Raw genomic sequence first — 21,174 nt, forward strand, 5'->3', positions numbered from 1 at the left:
AACAATAATATTCCATTATATTCATATATCACAACTTACTTAGCCATTCCCTGATTGATGGGCAGTCGCTCATTTTCCCATTCTTTTTTCCATCACAAAAAGAGCTGCTACAAACATTTTTGCACTTGTGGGTCTTTTCCCTTATTTTGTGATCTCGCTGGATTCCTTATATTCATTTTGTATATATTCCTTATCTGTGAATATTTATGAATACTTGTTATCTTTCCTATTAGAAAGAATGTAAGTTCCTCAAAGAAAGGGACTTTTCCCCACTTTTGTCTTATATACCTAGTACTTAGCACTTGAGGGGAAATGGAAAAGAAGGTAACAGGTATCTATAGATATATTAAATATCTCCTATGTGCTTAAGGGGTTGTGTAAGCTGTTCAAGGAGGACAAGCACCTCCAGTGTGAGGGCTTGCTGAGCCTTTCAGAGCTGCTCATCCACATTTGGATCACCTATGGCTCCAAGAAGCTGTGTGCGGTAGCCACACCCTGATGAGGCAGATGGGTGAAGCCAGATTGAGCAGCATTGTTTTAGTGAGTTGGGGGATGTCTTCTTCAAGCACATGCAGACTTCCTTCCTGCAGAATGGTAAATGAGAACAGTTTGTTCTCAAAGGAGGCTGAAGCAGGTGCCATGGAACTCTTACAACTTGGTCAGATGGCGAAGATACCAAGATCATCCACTGATCATGGACCATTGCCAGTCGTCTTGACTTTTGTCTTGCCATCAGACTTCGAGGACTCTTGAAGAATGAAGCAACAACTTTGTGCTTCACTCAGATCCAATTTTCAATTCATGCACAAGATGTTACCTTGTGATATCATTGGTTCTCTTTGAAAACAAAGGACAAACAACAACAATGTTCCAGGCTTTATGCTAAGCACTTTACAATATTAACACATTTAATCATCACAATCCTGGGAGGCAGGCACTATCATTATCCCTGATTTACAACTCTCAGGCAGGCAGAGGTTAAATGACCTGCCCAAAGTCACACAGCTACTAAATATCTGAGTTTGGATTTGAACTCAGATCTTCCTGAATCCAGCTGTCTACTTAAAAGGGCACTCAATGATAAACATTTGATAAATTGTTGATTTTGATTTTTAAAATTTTTCTCAAGTATGTTTTAAAAATACATTGTACAAGAAGTTTTTGGAAATTCTGAATGAATTTTTCCTTAGTGATTTGTTTAATATATAATTTAAAACCAGTTGAATTATATTCCATTGCCAAGGACAAGCTTGAAGATGAAAACAACAAGATCTGGTGTGGCTGTTGGAATTTGCTTAACAAGCTTAAGAATAATTTCCTCATCATAGTTCATAACTCACCAAGTTTCTTTGTTTTTGAAAGAAATTTTTAAAATTCTGAAATATAAAAAAGTGTTTGTTTTTTCAATAATTGAATGCAAAAAATACATTTTATATGAAACCATGAATCTCCATTTCATACTTATTCCTTTAAAAAATACAATTATGTGATAAATTCTGCATGTTATTTTCAAAACTGTCTCTCTTATCTCTGCTTCCTCCTGAACTACCTGCATTAAAAGAATGGCAAAATGACCATTTTTTTGGTATCACTATTTCAAATACTTCCAATGCTCCATCAAAAACTAAGAATGAGGAAAAAAAGCCTTGGTAACAAATAAGCATGGTTAAGTTGAATGAATCTAGATGGTTGCCAAGTCCAAAAATATGTCTCTCTACCTTGGAATTTAGTAACATGCTTCATCACAGATCCTCTGGAGATGTGTTCAGTCATTACATTAATCAGTGTTCTTAACTCTCTTGCTTTTCTTACTAATATTAGTATCCTTGTAGTATCCTTATACTAAGTGATAACCACCTAATTGTCAGGAATTTTTGAAATTATCTCTTATGACAGAAACTCCATCAGTCATAGACTACACTATGTTTATTCTCCAATTAGATTCTAGTTCTTTGATTTTCTTTTTTCCTCCCTTTTAATTTTCCTTTTAGGATCAAGGTTTTGCTTGTGACTCTTGTCTCCCTACTTATTCTGTCTCTTAACGATCCTCAACTTGCCTATTCCCATTTGTTTTGCTATTGAATTCAATGTATTTCTCTACCAAATTGTTTTTTAATTCTTTGTCCATTTTGAACATAAGGTTCACCTGATTCTCATTTCTCCATCCCTCTCTCCATGTTTGTATATTCTTACTCTAATTTTGATGTCAAGTTTCACTCTTTCTTTCTCCTTTTCCTAAGATATTCCTATCACTCTCCTTTCTTTTTTTTCCTCCAGAACCAATTCTCCTCCAAGATTTCTATTTTTCTTTTTTATTTCTATCAGTACACTTTGAAAATAGCAATATTTAGAAGAACATTTGTTTCTTCCCCATATTAGTTATTCATCACCATATAGTTCCAGTTGCTGAAATAAATTTATCTTTCTAGATTTCTTTGTATTTTATTGTTTTTTATATATTATTACTTTATTATTATTTACTTCAAGGTTCTTAGCTCTGCTCTTCCATGAAGAAGGAAGATATAAATGTATATTAATATATATTTTTTTCCCCTTGTGATTTTAGTTGAGTTAAATTATTATTCTTTGTAAGCCTGTATTTTTTGCCTTCTAGAATATTATATTCCAGAATCTCTTCTTATTTTTCAGTATCAGTAGAGGCTGCTATGATCCTGGCCTAGTCTGTTAGTACTTGAACTGCTAATTTTTGGATTTTTGTGATTTTTTTCATTTGATGGGGGAGTTCTGGATTTTGTCTGTGATAATTCTGGGATTTGTGTGTGTGTGGTTTCAGGAGATGATCAGCGTTTTTTGTTTTTGTTTTTTCTGTTTTTACTTTCCCCTCTAATTCTAATAGATTTGAACAGTTTTCATTTGTGATTTCTTGTAATTGATATGATGTCCAGCTTTTTTTTTTTTTTTTAACTAATGATTTTCATTCTTTCATCTTTCTTTCTTTCATCTATTAGGTCAGTTATTTTTGATACTATGTCAAACGATACCACTTTTCCTCCCCTATTTTCCCCAATTGTTCGAATATTTCTTGCTATATCAAGATTTGATTTCTGTTTGGTGTATTCTAATTTTCAGTTACTATGTCTTGGGTTTTACTATTTCTGCCCCCCTCCTCAACCCCGTGCAAATATTTATCGTTTTTGCAATCTTTCCTCTAGAGCTTTTGTTTCATTGCTTAATTTCTTCTAGATTATCAAAAACTGATTCAGTCAAGTGAGATGAGATTTCAGGTGATCAATTTATCCAGGGGGAGGCATGATGTTCTCTGGAGTTCAGCAGAGCTGATGAAGGAAAATAGAAAATTACCTAGAAAATTCTGATTTGAATTCTCTATAAAAGAAATCTTTGAAAGACATTTATTGCTTCATTCTCTATTTATCCAATCAGAGGGAAGAGGGAACTGAGGAAGTTGAGATGTTGAATATCAAAAACTGAGTCAGTCAGCATGATGAGGTGAAATTTTAGGTGATCAGCTTATCCTAAGGGAGGCATGATGTTCTATGGAGTTGAAAATAAGTTGATAGGAAAAGGAGAATTTAGATAGTGTGAGGAATCTCGAGTCTTTTGGTCTAGATTGGCCCTGGCTGGGCATTGCAGCATCATGCTGTTTGACAACAATTGGTGATCCTGACTATAGTCTCTTGGTACGTGATCTGCTTTCTGGATGCTACACTGTATTTCTTTTGGTGTGAGAGCTCTGGATTTTGTGATGGTCCTGGAACTTTTCCTTTTATTATTTCAGAAGATGATCAGTAGATTTTTTCCCCCCTAACTTTATTTTTCCTTCTTGTTTTTAAGAGATTTGAGCAATTTTCATTTGTGATTTCTTGTTATATATATAGTGTTGCTGATGACTGCTGATTGTCTGTCTCCTTGAGGCTTTCAAGGCTGCCACCCTGGATGCTTTCTTAATGAGCCCTCTGCTCTTGCTGCCTCCAGGCTTAGATTATGTAGGATATACATGTGTTCCATCTTTGTTCATACTGGTACCCACTTTACTTGGGAGACCCTATTTTCCTATTGCTTCCATGAGCTTCCAGATGACTTCTTATGCAGTGCTAGAGTGGAAAAAATCACTTACTATTGTTCTTTGAATTTTTTTTTTTAAATCTAGCTTTAGTCTTAAGGGTTTTCCAGAAGAAATATAAGTCAGATGAACAGATTGTCTCCTATTTAGGCAGTCACCTTGGCAGAAAGCTTCACGTCTTTCTTCAGAAGAATGATTGATGAAATATTGCAGAGTAACTTTAAGAACAATTTTTACTTCCTGACTTTTTAGTTATTTATTTATACTATTGAGTTTTCTTTTATGTAAATGAGGAAAATATCATTAATCTGTTTCTCAAGAGAATCCAGAAGTTTTATCAATTTGCTAGATGTTCTAAAATAAGTTATACTCATTTGGCTATCTGCTATAAGAACTTAATAGATATTTTAGTGTACAGTCTTTATCTCTCATAATGTGGAGATTTCTGAGGATATTTTGTTCTTCCTGAAGATGTTGGTCCTATCCTGGCTTGCCAATAGCAGCAGAAGAAATTATCTCTCTTCTATCTACTGGAAAAGTCATTTTAGTCTTTTCTCAGTACTCAATTTCTTTGATTTCTCTTTAGCATTTGACAATTTAAACTACATTCTCCTTCTGAAAATTCTTTCTCCTTAGCTTCCACCATTTATTCTTCCCGGGTTCTTTTACTACCTGTCTGATTAATCCTTTTCTATTTCCTTTATGGTTCATTGTCCTGTCTCTTTCATTGCATGTATATCCCGCAAGCCTTTGTCTTTGGCTCTTTTCTCAGTACATTTTATTCCTTTGACAATTTCATCTATCCACATAGTTTCAACTTTTCTATGCAAATAGAACTTTATGTGTCCAGTCTTCTTTATATCTTTATTGTATGTTCCATCAGAATTTTAGAATGAATGTGTCTAAGATGGAAATCATCTCCTTTTTCCTTCCAACTTCCTATTTTGAGCTCTAAGTCTCTCTCCTTTTTTCAAGGAATTTGGTATCTGTCTCAGTTTTCCTTTCCACTCTATCCTCAACTTTCATCATTAGGGGCTTTAATATTCCTCTTGGCATTCCTTTTAACATTATGGCTTTCCATTCCATCAATTTCCATAACTTCTAAATGCATTCTACTCCAGCCGATCACAACTTAAATGATCTACTATCTCAAAATATCTGTCCTCATAATCTTGAGCTTTCAAATTCTATTTTCTGAGGTGAAGCCAGGATGGGAAAGTTGTACAGTAAGTTAGATTTCCAAGCTCCCCAAAAACTTCCTAACATTTAGAAAATGTACCAGACTACATCCTGGTGTGAAAACTCAAGAAAAAGTCGCAATTATTTTTCCAACTCATGTCAGCATAGAGATAAAGAGCTATATGGATACTGGGGAGGAGTGGAGGGTACTCAGGAGAGACTAGTCATTAGGGCAAGAAGAAGTCTCAGACTCATCATGGGATTGCATAAAGGATTTCTCTTATGTTAGGTGCTAACTGGAACTTTCTTACTCTCTACGCAGGTCTGGATCACCAGGATAAACTGAGGAGGGGTTCTATGTCCTGAAGTGACCTTCTGGGGAGGGAATGATCTTATATTGTATACCGAGAGAGAAGGAATTTCAGAAGTAAGTAGCATCAGCAAGGCTTGGACCTCGGGAGCAGAGCAAGATCTCAGTGTCAGCTTTTCCCCAATCTGAAGCCTTCGAAGGAATAATCAGGGCAGGAATTCCAGGCAGAAGGGGACCCAGGGCTTTCTACCTGGTTGAAAGAGGCTGAATCCAGTAGACCAAAGTCTGGTAATGAACTTATAGAACACAGAACTGGGTGGGGGGGAGGGGAGAGAGTGGTAGAGATAGGGGGGAAGGAAGGTTGCTATTATAAATACAATTAATTCTACAGGGAAATAGGAGGAATAGAGGAGAGAGAAACAGGGGAGTCAAGAGAGGACTTATTCCTAAGCAAAACAAACTCAAAGGATGTGCAAAAATATTTAGGGTTCTTTTTGAAATGGCAAGGGATAAGAAACTGAGGGAGTGTTCAGAAATAAGGAATGGTTGAACAATTCACGATATATAAATGTGATTGATTTTTATGTAAAAAATGATAAAGGATATGGTTTCAGAGAATCCTTGAAAGACTTATAGGAACAGATGAACAGAATTAGGAGAAGAAATTGTATAATTACAACAATATGGTAAAAACAAATGACTTTAAAAGAATTAAACTCTAATTCACAGAGACCTACCATGATGACAGAAGACGAATGATGAAACATGCTATCCATATTCTGATACAATTGAAAAATTCAGGGTGAGAAAAGGGGGCTTTTTTTTTTTTTTGACATTTCCAAAATGTGTCAATTTGATTTGCTTAACTTTACAAGTTTGTAATGGGTTTTGTTTTGCTTTTGCTCTTATTCAGGATGAGGGGTGGAATTTTTGCTGATTGAAAAAATAAAGTTAAAAAAATAAATAAAATTTTATTTTCTGATAATGATTTCCAATTTTTTCATCCTTTCTCATTCTTTTATCCTATAAGTACTATTCTGGATTTCATTTTCTTCTCTTTAAATTGTTGTCTCTTTTACTTAATAAAACCAGGCATTAGCCTCTACCCTTTAATCTCTTATTCCCTTAAACCTTTTCTTAGCCTTTGATTTTTGGCTTCTCCTCCTATCTGTTTTCTTTTTTTTTCCTATTCCCAAACTGCTTGAATGATGCTGGAGGCAGTCCTGTAATTTCAAAAGTCTGTTACTGCCACTTGGACATCCTTTTATTATCTTTATTTGACTATGGAATTTCAGGCAATAGCTATTCTAAACTTAGTAAACCTGAAATCCCTACTCCATCTTTTAGCAGATGACTTCATTTCCTCTTTGCTGAGAAAATCAGGCCATTTTGTTAAAATCTCCATAGACTCTCCTGCTTTACATGCTTAGATATATGCTTTACAAATACCTCTTTGGAACACCTTAAAACCTCTTTAATTTTTCCCTAGTCACAGAATGAAATGACCTTTCTTGTTGGAGCTAAGCTTTTTGTTGCTTTGATTCTATTTTCTGCCTTCTCTTCTGGGAACTTGCCTCACTGTTCCTTCTCTCTAATTCTTCCATTCCCTCTTTTCCTCTGCTATCCATAATGCTCAAGTTTGTATTCTTAAAAACAAAATGAAACAAAAATCACTTGACTCCCTTGCTCCTTTATCTCTTTTCTTTTCCATAGCTAAATTCCTAGAAAGTTATCTTTTCTGCTGCCAGCTTATGTTCACAACACATCTTAAGCCCATTGGATATTGTGCTATTCAGTCCCTAGAAATTACTTTTTATAAAGTTGCCAATGATCTCCTAATTGCTAAATTTTTTTGGGGGGGGTAGGGGTTGTCTTAGTTTTTATCCTCCTAGATCTTCGTACAGTTTTGGACACTACTGGCCATTTCCTCTAACAACCTAATGTTTCTTTCCTTGGTTTACATGGTGAACATTTTAGTTGTCATTTTTCTCCATGAAATCTTCTCAGTTACCCTGAACTGTAATTTCCCCCCTTTTTAGAATCTTTTATGCCACTCTCCTATTTAATGAATTATAACAGCTTTTTGTAGAAATGTAATATCCCCTATATTAAACTCTAAGCTCCTTCAATCAATGGCTAATCAAGAAACATTTTTTACAGGCCTACTGTGTGCCAGATATTGTTAACACACATGTGAAAGGAATAGACTTTTAAAAAAGAGGTTTATAAATTTATTATTTTCCATTTTAATTAGAAATATAATGTTAAAATGAATGTATTTTTATGTTCCCTTTCCTACTGTTTTTTTTCCTTTTAATCATGACCATTTCCCAACTGTTTTTAGTTGAAATTAATGTTGAAGCAAACAAAAAAACCATATAGTGAGTTTGGGACAAGAAAAGTATTTGAGACTTATTTGATGCCTTGATATGGAACTTTATAGCTCATGAAAAAAGAATAAGTTTAATGTTTGTGTAGTATTTGTAAAGCATTTTGTTACTTAAATATTTCGTATTCAATATTTGTTTTTCATTGTTCACTCTGGTATTCTTTTAGGTATTTTCTTATTTATGTAGTTGTTTTGTTATTTTTTTCACCTTTGGTCTTTTTAAATTCAGTTGTAAGAGGAATAACCACTATTTATGTAAACTTTTAAAGGGTCTTGTTGATTTTTCCTGTGTTATAAGAAATTTCTTATTCAGTGTTTCTGCTTGTATTTCTTCACGAAACTAATCATTTCATGTTTTCATGGTGCTTTCATTCTGGCAGCCTCATATAATTATTATTACTTTTTAAAAGTAATTATTATTACTTTTGTTTCCTTACTAATTACTTTTCTACTTTTACCGATTTAAATTATTTTCCATTTTTCTAATTTGTAAACATTTCATTTTTGAGATTATCATAAAATAGTTCATGTCCTTCATGTCCCTTTTGGATAACCATTCATCCAAAGTTAGGGAAAGAAGAACAGGAAAATGAAAAGACAGTTGCTGTAGCACATCACTAGATCATCAGAAAAGTTATGACTTAATGTAATTATACTGAAAAACAATTTAACATATGTAAGAAAATTCACAAACTGTTGTCCCAGTGATTCCCAACAACAGGAACATACATAAAGGAGGTCAATGACGGGGGAAAGGTCCCATTTTTAGTGAAATAGTCATAGCAACACTTTTTGTGTTATCAAAAAATTAGAAACAAGATGGGTACCCACCAATAGGGGATGACTGAACGAATTATGGTGTATTTAAGAGAGTGTGTTAGAGTTGTTCCAGCTGATAGATGGGCATTTGATGTGCTCCACTAACAGTTGGTAGCAGCTTTCATGGACTCATGTGCCTACTTTCCTTAAATCCACAGGGTGACTTGACAATAAACCAGAGGTGGTGTGTAATATATAATCTGGCCACTAGATGTTGCTGCACTCAAATCAACAGTTTATTGTTTCTGTCTATCTTGAGACAGCAGATCTTCCTAGGAATAGGAATTGAAAATTATTAAATTAAAAATTAAAATTAAATTAAAAATTAAAAATAATAAAGCATTTATTAGGCACTTATATGCAAAGCATTGTGCCAAACACTGAGGATGCAATTAGAAAAACAGGACAATCCCTGCTCTTAAGGAGCTCATATTATAGTGGGGGAGATGACACATATGGAAGGTTTCAGTGCAAGTCAGATACAAAAGTCCTAAGGTCCTTAAGGTGCTTATTGTTCCCCCTGCTTTTGCTATGTGGGCAAGCTGGGCAAGATTCAGAGCAACGCTGCATAGTTTCTGGATTCTAGCCTCACAGTTTATATAGACCCCTCTCCCACACACAGCAGATTGAGGAAAGGGAATAAGGAAATGGGTTCTAATGCCCACCTGGCAATGGTGACAGCAAGGAAGAAGTAGGAGGGGGAGTGCCGTGGAGATGGGATTGATATCCCAGGCTTCTTACAGTCACAGAAGGTTTTGGAACCTTCTCTGGACTTTCCTTGTACGGGTTCCCTGTCTGGCTCCATTTCTCCTAAGTGGACTCCTGATGTCGGGGGCACCGGTGGCAAACAGTGATTGCTGCGGGAAGTTCTCCATTTCATAGGTAAAGTGACAAAAGCTGGCAGCACCTTCCCCAGCTCCCTATGTCAAATGGAGCGTTCCCGAGAGTTTTCCCCAAAGAATGAATCCCATTTCCTTCCTCCATAACAATAACGAGTGCTTCTGCTATTACCTTCTTTGTCTTCAAATTATTATCACTCTGGAACATAGGTAAGATGATGATTCATGTGACAAGTGACATACAATGATTACTGATTATATATATTTTTGTTCTATAAGAAATTACAAATGTGAAGAAATCAGAGGAATTTGGCAAGACTTTACTACCCAAAGCAGAGAGAATAAACAGAACAAAACATGTAATAATAATAATACAGAATATCCCATAAGTTTTAGTTCACTTTATAAACTACTAATGCTTTAAAATGCAATAAAGCTTTTGGGATATCCTGAAAAAAAAGAAAAAAAATCTAAAATTTATCAGAACTCAGGTCAGTACAGTGACTAATCTTGACTCCAGAACATTGATGAAATATAGACATCTTTTATCTTTAGAGAAATAGCAGATTATAGTATGGAATACAGGAATACCGTCAGACATAGTCAATATGTCCATTTGATTTATTTGTGGAAGAGGCTTTTGGCATATAATCAGATTGGCTAACCCAGCTCCTAAGGGGTTTTATCTGGGCATCCCCTGATAGCCTAACATAGTTAACTTGCATCTTTTATTGCATGGGTGGGAATTACCTCCCTTTGGCTGTGTAGTCAGATTTTTAAAATTGGTTAGACTGAGACAGTCCTTCCCAGTTTCATGCTCTATCTTCTTTTCTGCTGTATCCAGAGGGTGAATATTACAGTTCACTCCTAGCTGGGAGACTCCAGCTTTTAATTGACTCCAAAAAACTGACCTGGAGGTATTTACTTCTGTTTTGTTTTTAATTTTTCTTCTCAGTTTCAGGTGTTAGGGGGATCCCAACACATTGGACTGAGAGTTTTAGGAATGGTGATGGTTGGAGTAAAGATTGGAGGTGGGGAATCTCTGATAAGCCAGAGTGCCTAAATGTTAGCTAGCAGGTAATTTTGGTCTGGAACTGGAACTGTGTGCTGTAAGAATTGAATTCAATCCCTTTTAACTCCCCAGATACTGAGGTGATGCAAGGAAGGAAGAGGATTACACTCTCTGTGTTGGGGAGTAAATATTTTTTGAAGCATATATTCCTTTATAAAACATTACCTTACTATGAGTGACTTAATGCAATTGGGATTCAGGAACTTGTTATGCCACAGTTCTCTTTTATTGTCCTGACTCAGTTTCCTTAATTGTCCTGACCCAGTCCTGACTCAGTTTTTCTAATTGTTCTGCTTATAATTGTCTGCTCAGTCCTGCGAAAACACCTCTCCCTCTTAATCAGAATATTTGATAAGGATAAAAGATTTTGTGTTTTAGAATATCAGAATGTGTCTCCCCATCTCAAGCTATCAGAGTATCAGATACCGTCTTATCAAGATGCCTCTCCCCATCTCCAGGGTGCCTCCCCCTATTATGTCATCGCCCCACCCTGTCAGAGTCCTGTTCAGCACCCTGACTCCGCCCCTGCCTCAATCTACCCCCTGAGTCTAAACAACATGTATATATATCATTGAGAACTCACATTGTTTGCTATATGCTTGGAGACCATAGTCTCATTCAGCCCTGGGACCAAACCATGGATCCATTTAGTCCCAGTAAATCTCTCCCTTTTAATAAATTATTAAAAACTCTCTAATCTCTATCTTGCCTCAGTTTCTCCAGCATTACAAACTCATCCTAAAACTGAAGGGACTTCACTGATGCAGACTGGAGAAATGGCAGAGAATTTAAACACCTTCTGTTCCCTTAAGGGTACCAAAGAACCTTGTAGGGGAGAGGGGTGAAATATAACATCTCTGGCTTTTAGGTGGTGGGGGCCAAAATCACACATGATAACTTGGTTGTTGTAAGGGATGTTTCACTAGGAGTGGTAGTATTGGGAAATGGGATCAATGTTGAAAAGAAGCATTCTGTGTTTCTTTTTCAAGAAGAGAAAAAAATAAAGAAAAGAAAAATAAATCTAGGTCTGTCATTCCCTATTGGATAAATAGTCAAAGGAGATGAAGAAACAGTTTGCAAAGAAAGCATTGGCAACTATTAACAATTGTATGAAAAATTGCTCCAGATCATTATAATAAGAGAACTACAAATCAAAACAACTCTGTTTCAATTCATACCATTTCAACAAAGATGACAAAAGTTGAAAAATAAAAGCTGAAGAGGTTGTGAACAAATGCACATAATAAACTATTGATTGATCTATAAATTTGTCTAGCCACTCTGGAAAGCAGGTTAGAATTAGACTTTTTAAAAACATGATTAAATGTTTATGTCCAGAAATCCCACTGCTTGGCTTTTCCCCAAAGAGGTGAGAAGCTAAAAGTTTCTCATACATGTTGAAATATTCATAGAAGTGTTTTTTAAAATAGCAAAACCTCCTAAAACAAAGTAGGGTTGATCAATTGGGAAATGACTAAAATAATTGTAATACATTAGTACACTATAAGAAATGATAAGCATGAAGAATTCAGAGAAGCGTGGGCAGGTGTATGAACTGATGAGAAGTATATGAACTAGTGAGAAATAAGAACCAGAAAAACAAGAAAAACAATACTGAACAATGTAAATAGAAGGAATGAAGAGCTCAAAACTCACCAAAGTATAATTATAATGATCAATTGACTTTAAGAAGACATGAAAAAGTTATGTCTTCTTTGTGGAAATGGAAACCTATAAATGTGAAAGACTGCATATGTATCATCAGATTTGGCTGATATGCTGGTTAATTTTGCTAAACTACTTTTTTTTCTCCCTAGCTTTTGTTGTTTTTGATTCTTTGGGCAGGATCATCTGTGGATTGTTGGAATCTTTACAAAGTGTTAAGCCATTGGAGTTAATTTAATCTTAGAAGAGTTATTTTTGGGCCAGAACTTGAACTAGGTACTAAGTACAACTGATGGAAACAATGCTTGTGTTCACACCTTTAGAGAGCTCATAAGTATCTAAGAACTCAATGGAGTTCACATGTTTGGGAGATTTTAGAGAGCATGCTGGGAGATATCTCACAATCCCACTCTCAGAGAAGTAGCATAAATTCAGTTCCTATGAGCCACTGGAGGGAGTTCTGGGAAACTTCGACTGGGGTTGGAGACAGAGTTGGAGACTCGCCTCAGTTGGAGATTGAGAAGCCACGAGTCGGAGCTGGCTGGAGGCTGAAGAAAGCAGAGGCAGAAGCCAAGGACAAAGCTGCAAGATCTCTTGGAGCCAGGCAGAGAGATAGGCCTCAACTAACCGGGCAAATTTGTAAGGAGAAATAAACGTTTGCATTTTTACCAGCTGGCTGTGATAATGGAGTAATTATTTATTTCAATAAGGCTGCCTCCAGGAAAACCACCACAGTGGATCAATCAGTGAACATTTATTTAGTGCATACTACTGTGTACTAGACATTATGCTAAGTACTGGGGATAGAAAAAGGCCAAAGACATTCTCTGCCCCCAAGGAACAGATTTAACAATCTAATGGAAGAGGTGATATACAAATAAATATAGACAAAGCAAGTTATATACTAGACAGATATGAAACAATTAGAAGAAAGCACTGGAATTAAGAAGGTTGGGGGAGGATGATGGGGAGGGATCTGTTTGGAAATTAAAGTGACATAAAAACAAAAGATCATAAATAAAGTTTGGCTCTTCAATGCTCAATTCAGCCCCTAAGAAAACTATCTTGATTTTTATTATCTTTTGCTACACAGATCTTCCTTTGTGATGTATGCACTACTTTCAGCACCCTAAGGAATTGACAAAGTTCACTGGACTGTAGGAGAAATTTTTACTTTGCTAAAAATAGGAGAAAAAGTGAAAAAGATTGCAGGAATGTAAGTATTTTGATGAGAAAATATATACTGTTCCAACCAAGACTGATAACTTCTGCATTGAATCTTTTTAAGACTAACAGCACTTCAATGAGCACAGTGAAAAGGTTCAAGGTAATGAAATTCCAATCATTTTTCTAAAGGAATGTCTTCTATCAATTTGTGGAACTTATGTAGAATGATAGAATTCCCTTCTCCCTTTTTGGGGGGTATGATTTTATTTTTAAAAATTATTATACTGTATTTTAACATTTATTTTTAAAATGTTGAATTCCCAATCTCTCTCCCTCTAGCCCCTGTCCCAGTCATTGAGAAGGCAAGTAATATGCCATGTGAAATCATGCAAAAACATATTTCTATATTAGCCATGTTGCAAAAAAAAGCAAGAAAAAGAAAGCACAAAAATTATGCTTTAATCTACACTCAGAATTCATGAGTTTTCTCTCTGAGTCCTTTGTTGTTGTTATTATCTTGTTTTTAGTGAGGCAACTGGCGTTAAGTGACTTGCCCAGGATCACGCAGCTAGTAAGTATTAAGTGTCTGAGGTGGATTTGAATTCAGGTCCTCCTGACTCCATGGCCAATACTTTATCCACGGTGCCATCTAGCTGTCCCTCTCTGAGTCCTTTGGAATTGTCTTAGATAGAATGATAGAATCTTAAGAACTGAAAGAGACGTCATGGGATATATGGTTCAGATCCTTACCAATGGTCATTAAACTTTGGCATGATGGTGTCCAAAGGAACTCATCACCCCCGGAGTAGCATTTTTCATTTTTGGTCTGCTAGTGGTGCCATAGTGCACAAGAGCACTAGGCCTGAATCAGGAGGAGCTGGGTTTAAATATGGCCTCAGATATTAGCCATGTGATCCTGGACAAGTCATTTGATCTCTATTTGCCTTAATCTACTGCAGAAAGAAATAGAAGGCCATTCTAATACGTTTTCCAGGAAAGCCCTATGGGCAGTATGGTCCTTGGGATCATGAAGAGAATGACATGACTGAATGACTAAACAGCAATACTTAGGAAGTTATTTCTCAGAACAAGTCTCACCATGATTTCTTGTTCTGCCTTTGAGGGATGAGTAGAACTAGATCCTTTTTGACATAAAAACTTTGAAATTCCTTGGAAACAGCAATCATATCTCCTCTCTCTTTAGTTTTTCTGCAATCCAGGTTAAACATCCCAAACTCTTTCAATTGATCCTCATATGACAATTTTTAAAGTCCATATTCTCAGGATATAATCCAGTTTGGTAAGGTCCCTTCTAAAATATGGCACCTGGAACTGAATATTAATTCTCCAGGTATGATCCAAATAGAACAGAATGTCATTTTATTCATTATGGACATTGTGCTCTAGTAAAATATACCTAAGATCATACTCACTTTTTCTACTGCCATATCATGAAGAGCATTAAAATTGTTAGGAACTTTTTTCTTTTGAATTGCTTTTTTGTCATGTCTTCTTGGTCCTATATTTGTACAGTTGAGTTTTTTTGAACTCCAGGGCAAGACCTTAACATTTAGTTTTGTTTTGGTTCCTATTTTATCCTTTATCTATTATTTTTCTTACTTTTGTGGCATTTTCACACTTGATCATCATGCCATCTTTGCCTTCTTTTTTCTTCTGCACTGCCTCCCAGCTTCCTTGGTCTCCTTGAAAGTCTCAGCTTCTTCTATAAGGAACCTTTCTGAATTCTCCTTAATCTTAGTGCTTTCTCCCCTGAAATAATCTTTTGTATTTATGTTGTATATATCTTGTTTGTACATGGTTGCATTTTGTTTCTTCCATTAGACCATGAGCCTCTTGAGAGCAGGGGTTTCTTTCTTCTGTACCCAAATTTTTAGCACAATGCCTGACACATAATAGGCTAGATTAATAAATGTTTATTGATTGACTTCATTGACTGATGGCTAACACATTCTATCCTAGATAGTGAAGATAGGAATAAAAAGTATCTTGATAGAACTTAAGATTAGTCCAAATAAGATGAAATTTAAAAGAGACAAATATAAAGACTTACAAAGGTTCAAAAAGTCAACTTCGGAAAAAGGGAGGTAGCATGACTGAACAAGGAGTTTGAAAAAGAATTTAGGATAAAATTGGACTACAGGCTTAATATGAGTCATTGGTATTCTGTGGTAGCTAAAATTGCCAATATAATCTCATTTTGCACTGAGAGGTTTAGTTTCTAGTAATTCACTAGTAGAATATAAACTTCTTGGGGAAAAGTATTTTATTTTTGTTTCTGTATTCCAAGTACCTATAATAGTGTTTGGTACATTGGTACATCTCCTTAGTTTACTAGATCTTCTATAATCTGCCCTGCTCAGACCATGTCTAGATTCATGTCTAGAATATTTTTGTTTTTGTTTTTTTCATTTTTGAATTCCACAGTTTAGGAAAGAAATTTATAAGCTGGTGAGAAAGCAGAAGAAATCAACCAGGATGGTGAACGACCTAAACTCATGCCATGTGAAAATAGCTTGAAGGAATGGAATATATTTCAGCCTGGAAAAATGAAGACCTAGAGTAAACACGATAACCATCTCCTAATATTTTAAGACCTGCCATAACTTGTTTTGCTTGGCCCCAAAGAGATGAACAAAGATTAAAAGGTAAGAGTTATATGGGGCCAAATTTAGCCTCTTTACAAGTATTTAGGAAATACTTCCTAACCTCAAAGTGGAAAGACCTGTCTTGGGAGGTAGTGAGTTTCCCATCCTTTCAGGTTTTTAAGCAAAGAATGGATCACATTCATAAAATATGTTATTCAGGGTATTCTCTTTCTGGTGTGGGTTAGACTAAATAAGTACTAAAGCCCCTTCCAACTTTGAAATTCTGTGATTCAGTGCTCTTTAAAGAAATATAGAAGCTATATTTACTTTGGCAACTACACCTATTACCTCTGTTCTTATGATTTCCAAAATCTATATTTTCAGTCTTACCCTTTCTCTCAGGTTTCAGTCTCATATTTTCAACTATTTCCAGATTCCTAAGACTCATTATTATTCTCTCAGAACTCTTGTTTCTGTTAGTGGAATCATTCTTCTAGTTATCCAAGTTTGAAATGTAGTCATCTTTGATTTTTCTACTGACTTTCTTCAAACAATCAAACATCAAGTTTTTAAAAATCCAATGCTTGGCATAGTACTTGGAGCATAGTAGGTACTTATTAAATGACCTTGATATTTCTTATATCCATTTATTTCTCACCATTTCTATTGCTATTTGTTCTAGGCCTTTGTGACTTTTAATTATCTCTTATTTGGTTTGTCTTCATTTTTTCCTTGCTCCAACTTATATTAAAGTCAGATAGGATTAACAAAACCCCAACAAAACATTGCTTTAGTTATTATGTCACTTCCTCGGCCTCTACCCCAACATATACATGCATACATAATGAAAACTTTCAATAGTTTCCTATTGCTTATAAAATAAAATCCAAAATTCTTACCAAGAAATACAGAGGTGGTGTCCAGACTACCTTTCTAATTTTATCTTCCATTCTACCTCAGAATAAATCCCCATTATAGTTACTCTAGTTTATTCACTATTACCTCTATGTACTTTGCTTATTATCATCTTGACCCAATTGTTCATGCTGTTCTTTTACAAGAATGTCAGTTATCCTCCTTTTTACTTCTCATAAATTTAGCATTCCTTCAAAAGCATGCTCAAGAATGGCTCTCCACCATTAAGTCTTTCTCAACTCCAACTCACAGTGATCTTTCTTTATATCTTTTCTCCATTTTTTTTTTTTAGTTCTCATAGTCATTGTTACTAGCCAAGAGAGCCTTCTTCCACTTAGTCCTGGATGAGCCTGAGTTCTAAAGAGAGGGCTCAGGATCTTTCTCATTGTCTTTGGCTCTTTACCATGCCATCCCCTCCCCCAGCCCTGGTGGCTTGAGGAAAATCCCTGAAAGCTTGACTTTGGTTCATGTTTATGATCTCAAAAGGGAGCAGAGAGATATTCAATGTCCTATGTAGATAAATATTGGACAACTACTTATTTCCAATGGAAAAAAATACTATAAAAAAACCTAATAAGCATATATTGAAAAAGACTTCTGACACAATATAGTAGGCTGCAACTTCTATTATATTCTCCCAGGAAGTTGAGACATGAAAAAATTAAACTTAAAACATTGAAACATGAAACATTTTGTAAGATTGATTATAAATATTCTCCAAAGCTCTGCCTTTGGACCGCTTCCCTTTTTGCTCAATATTATTTCACTTGGTGATATAAGTGGTAATATAATAATATTATTTCATTAGCTTCCATGGATTCAATTATTTTCTTGATGCAGATTGTTCCTAGATTTATATATCTAACCCCAGTCTCTCTGTTGAGCTATTGTCATATATCTTCAGCTGTCTCTTGGACATCTTGAACTAGATGCCACCTAGGCATCTATTATGTTTAAAACAGAAGTCATTTTTTTATTCCTCAAACTTTTCCTCTTTATGCAGATTTTTCTTAGATTTATATATCTAACCCTAGTCTCTGTTGAACTACAGTCATATCTTAGACATCTTGAACTAGATGCCCCCTAGGCACCTACTTTGTCTAAAACAAAACTCATTATCATTTCCCTTAAACCCTTCCTTTTTCTGAATGTCTTTATCACTATTAAAGACACTGCCATCTTCCCAGTGATTCAAAATGTTGAGTAATCCTTAATGCTTCACTCTTGCTATATCCATTACATTGCCAAAGTTTGTCATTTCTACCTTGGCAGCATCCTCCATTTTATTCACTTGAAATGCCGCAACCCTAGTTCCACTCTTCATTAACACACACTTGGACTATTGAACTATCCTTCTAATTGGTCTCCCAGTTTCCAATCTCTTCCCAGAGAGGATAGAAAAATCCATCCTCTACTCAGTTGCCAAGGAGATTTTCCTAGAGCATGTCTAATAATGTTTCTCCTAGCTCAGTGAGCCAAATAACCATCTGATATTTACCTAATGTTTCTTATAAGATTGGAAAACATTTATTTCTGGATGGATATGCTTAGGTAAAGAAATAGAACAGGGCTCAGAGAGCTAAGCACAAGTGCTCCTTTGCTGGGTTGTGAGCCGCTGCTAGACCTTCAGTGAGGGAGAGGGAAGCCCCTCTCCACTTCCCTAGAGGATATGCTGAAGTTCCAAATCATATGTTTAGGAAAAAAAGGATGACTACCGATGTTCTCTCTCCTTTCAAAGTTTACTGAGTAGGCAACAATTCCTGGTATGTCAGTCTTTCTTGAAGCAGCCTCCTGTATCTGCTGCCATTCTATGGATCAGGGGACTGCTGGATCATCACACAGCACAGAGTCCTTCAGCACAGAGCCAAGGCCCACAGGGCACCCAAGAATGACCCAATGGAGCCCCACTTAACTTCATGCATGGAGGGGTGTGATAGCCATCATTGCATAATATTACTCTGGCACTTTTGTTCAACCTTATCTTGTTTAAGTTTTACTGGGAGTGGTAAATGAATATGTGTCTATCAATATGTCTTTACTTATCACTTATCAATATGACTTTACACTTATTGAGGGTAAAGATCTAACATTATATTTGCTATGTTTCCCCTATAGCATTGAACACAATGCTATGCATCTAATCCATGCTCAATAAACTATCTGTTGAAGGGAGAAGTCATTTTTGCAGGTGAAAATATACTACTTCTCCCCAGGCTATTTCTCAGATGTTGTGGAATGTTGATAACCTGTGTGAGGGCCATGGAAAATATCAGCTGGAGTATGGCTCATCACTGAGATTTGACATTCTGTTTCATTCAAAATAGTTCAGAAACAGTCAAGAGGTCTGAAGTAATTAAGAATGTGCTGAATGCATGGTGTCCTGTTAGGTTTCTTAATCTCTTAACAATCTTAAAAATTGCTGTCATTGTTCTAGTGTTTGTGCTTTTGGGGAAAAAAGTCTTTTATTGTCCTTCCTCTGTCATTTGAAAATAATGTTAATTTAAGAAACTAACTTTGCTTTCTTTTAGAAGTTATTTACTTGGATTTTTTAAAAAAAGTAACTGAATACAAAATAGAAATGCTTAAGAAATGTATTTCGTTATTATATTACTTTGAAATTCTTCCATTAAGGATCAATGTCTCATTCTATAAAGGGCGAGAATAGCTCATTTCTTAGAGTTATCTTTTAGGTTCTTTTGTTATTGTATATATTTTCTGAAACATTTTGTGATAAGCTTTGTAGATATAACCATCTACAAAAATAAACATAGAGAATATGTGACAATGCTACATCAAACCCTTATTTACTATTAAACATTGTTTATAAAATTATTGCATGAAGGATAATGAATATAATGATTTTCGGTAATAGTAAGCTTCTTTATAGAACAAAAGCATAGACATTAATAGGAGTTTTATAATTCATTAAAATTCTACTCTATTCTATTCCTAGATTGGATTACTGAGATTGCCTATGAAGCTATGAATTTTCATAAAAAAGGGGTGGCAGAATTTGTTCTTTTTGGTTTCAGGAGCAACAGAGGAGACTTTTCTTCCCTGATGCACTTTAAGAAGGAAATACAGCATAAAGTTATGTTCATCTTCAATAAATGAAATAGCACTACCATTTGCCACAGAAAAAAGAGTAAGCATACACTCAAATAATAAAAAATGCAACCCAGTAACATATTGTTTGGTTTCATGACAGTGTTAATTGTCTTTAACATATTCATATATGAGTTTTCTCTTTTAGATTTCAGATTCTGAAAGTGAGGATTTTGCCTTAAAAACGTTAAATCAGTATTGCACCTGGCAGGGGTAACTAGGTGGTATAGTAGATAGAGTGCAAGCCCTGAAGTCAGGAGGAACTGACTTCAAATCCAGGTTTACTAACTGTGTGACCCTGGGCAAATCATTTAACCCTGTTTGCTTAATTTCCTCATTTGTAAAATGAGCTGGAGAAGGAAATGGAAAATCACTCCAGTATCTTTGCCAAGAAAACCTGAAAAAGGGTCATGAAAAGTCAGAAATGAGTAAAACAACTGAGCAACAGCAATAAAATTGCACCTAGCACAAAGATTGTGATACACTGATATTCTTTCATGGTTTTTTCTTTTTTTTTTAATTAAAGCTTTTTATTTTCAAAATATATGCATTGATAATTTTCAACATTCACCTTGCAAATCTTGTGTTCCAAATTTTTCCCTCCCTTCCCCCATCCCTTCTCTTAGATGGCAGGTAATCTAATATGTTAAACATGTGCAAATTCTTCTAGATATATTTCCACAATTATCATGCTGTACAATAAAAATCAGATCAAAAAGGAAAAAAAAAGAGAATTGTTTTCATCATTAATGGCAAAGAGATATCTTCTTTTGGGGCTTTGGGAAACACTGATTTTATGGCCTAATGGGGTTTCTTTCAGTAGAAATATATTTTAAAGCACTTTCCCAAGAGAATAAATACTAAAATATGATAATAAATAACTGCATCTATTTGGAAACTTTATTTACTATTAAATTGTGTTATATTTTCCAAGCCTTTTTTCCTAATACTTTTGACTGATTTAATTAATTTAATTTAATTTGATTAATTTAATTTGACTGATTTAGTTAGAATAGAGAATTCATTGAGCATTGTAGATGATTATATTCATCATATAGATCTCTAG

General features: G+C 35.2%; 1 long non-coding RNA gene across 3 annotated transcripts; it reads left to right on the forward strand.

Moving 5' to 3' along the window:
- Positions 1-4,364: 4,364 nt before the first annotated feature.
- LOC116421587 lies at positions 4,365-20,380 on the forward strand. 3 transcript variants are annotated; one of them, XR_004232028.1, is made up of 5 exons: positions 4,365-5,819; positions 6,261-6,333; positions 13,409-13,531; positions 15,928-16,148; positions 19,957-20,380. It is a non-coding gene; the product is annotated as an uncharacterized LOC116421587 (long non-coding RNA). The 3 variants fall into 3 exon arrangements; XR_004232027.1 differs by having other exon boundaries at positions 4,365-5,648; XR_004232029.1 differs by having other exon boundaries at positions 4,365-5,648; positions 20,036-20,379.
- Positions 20,381-21,174: the final 794 nt, after the last annotated feature.

This window comes from Sarcophilus harrisii, chromosome 2 (genome assembly GCF_902635505.1).
Source record: "Sarcophilus harrisii chromosome 2, mSarHar1.11, whole genome shotgun sequence".
NCBI lineage: Eukaryota > Metazoa > Chordata > Mammalia > Dasyuromorphia > Dasyuridae > Sarcophilus > Sarcophilus harrisii.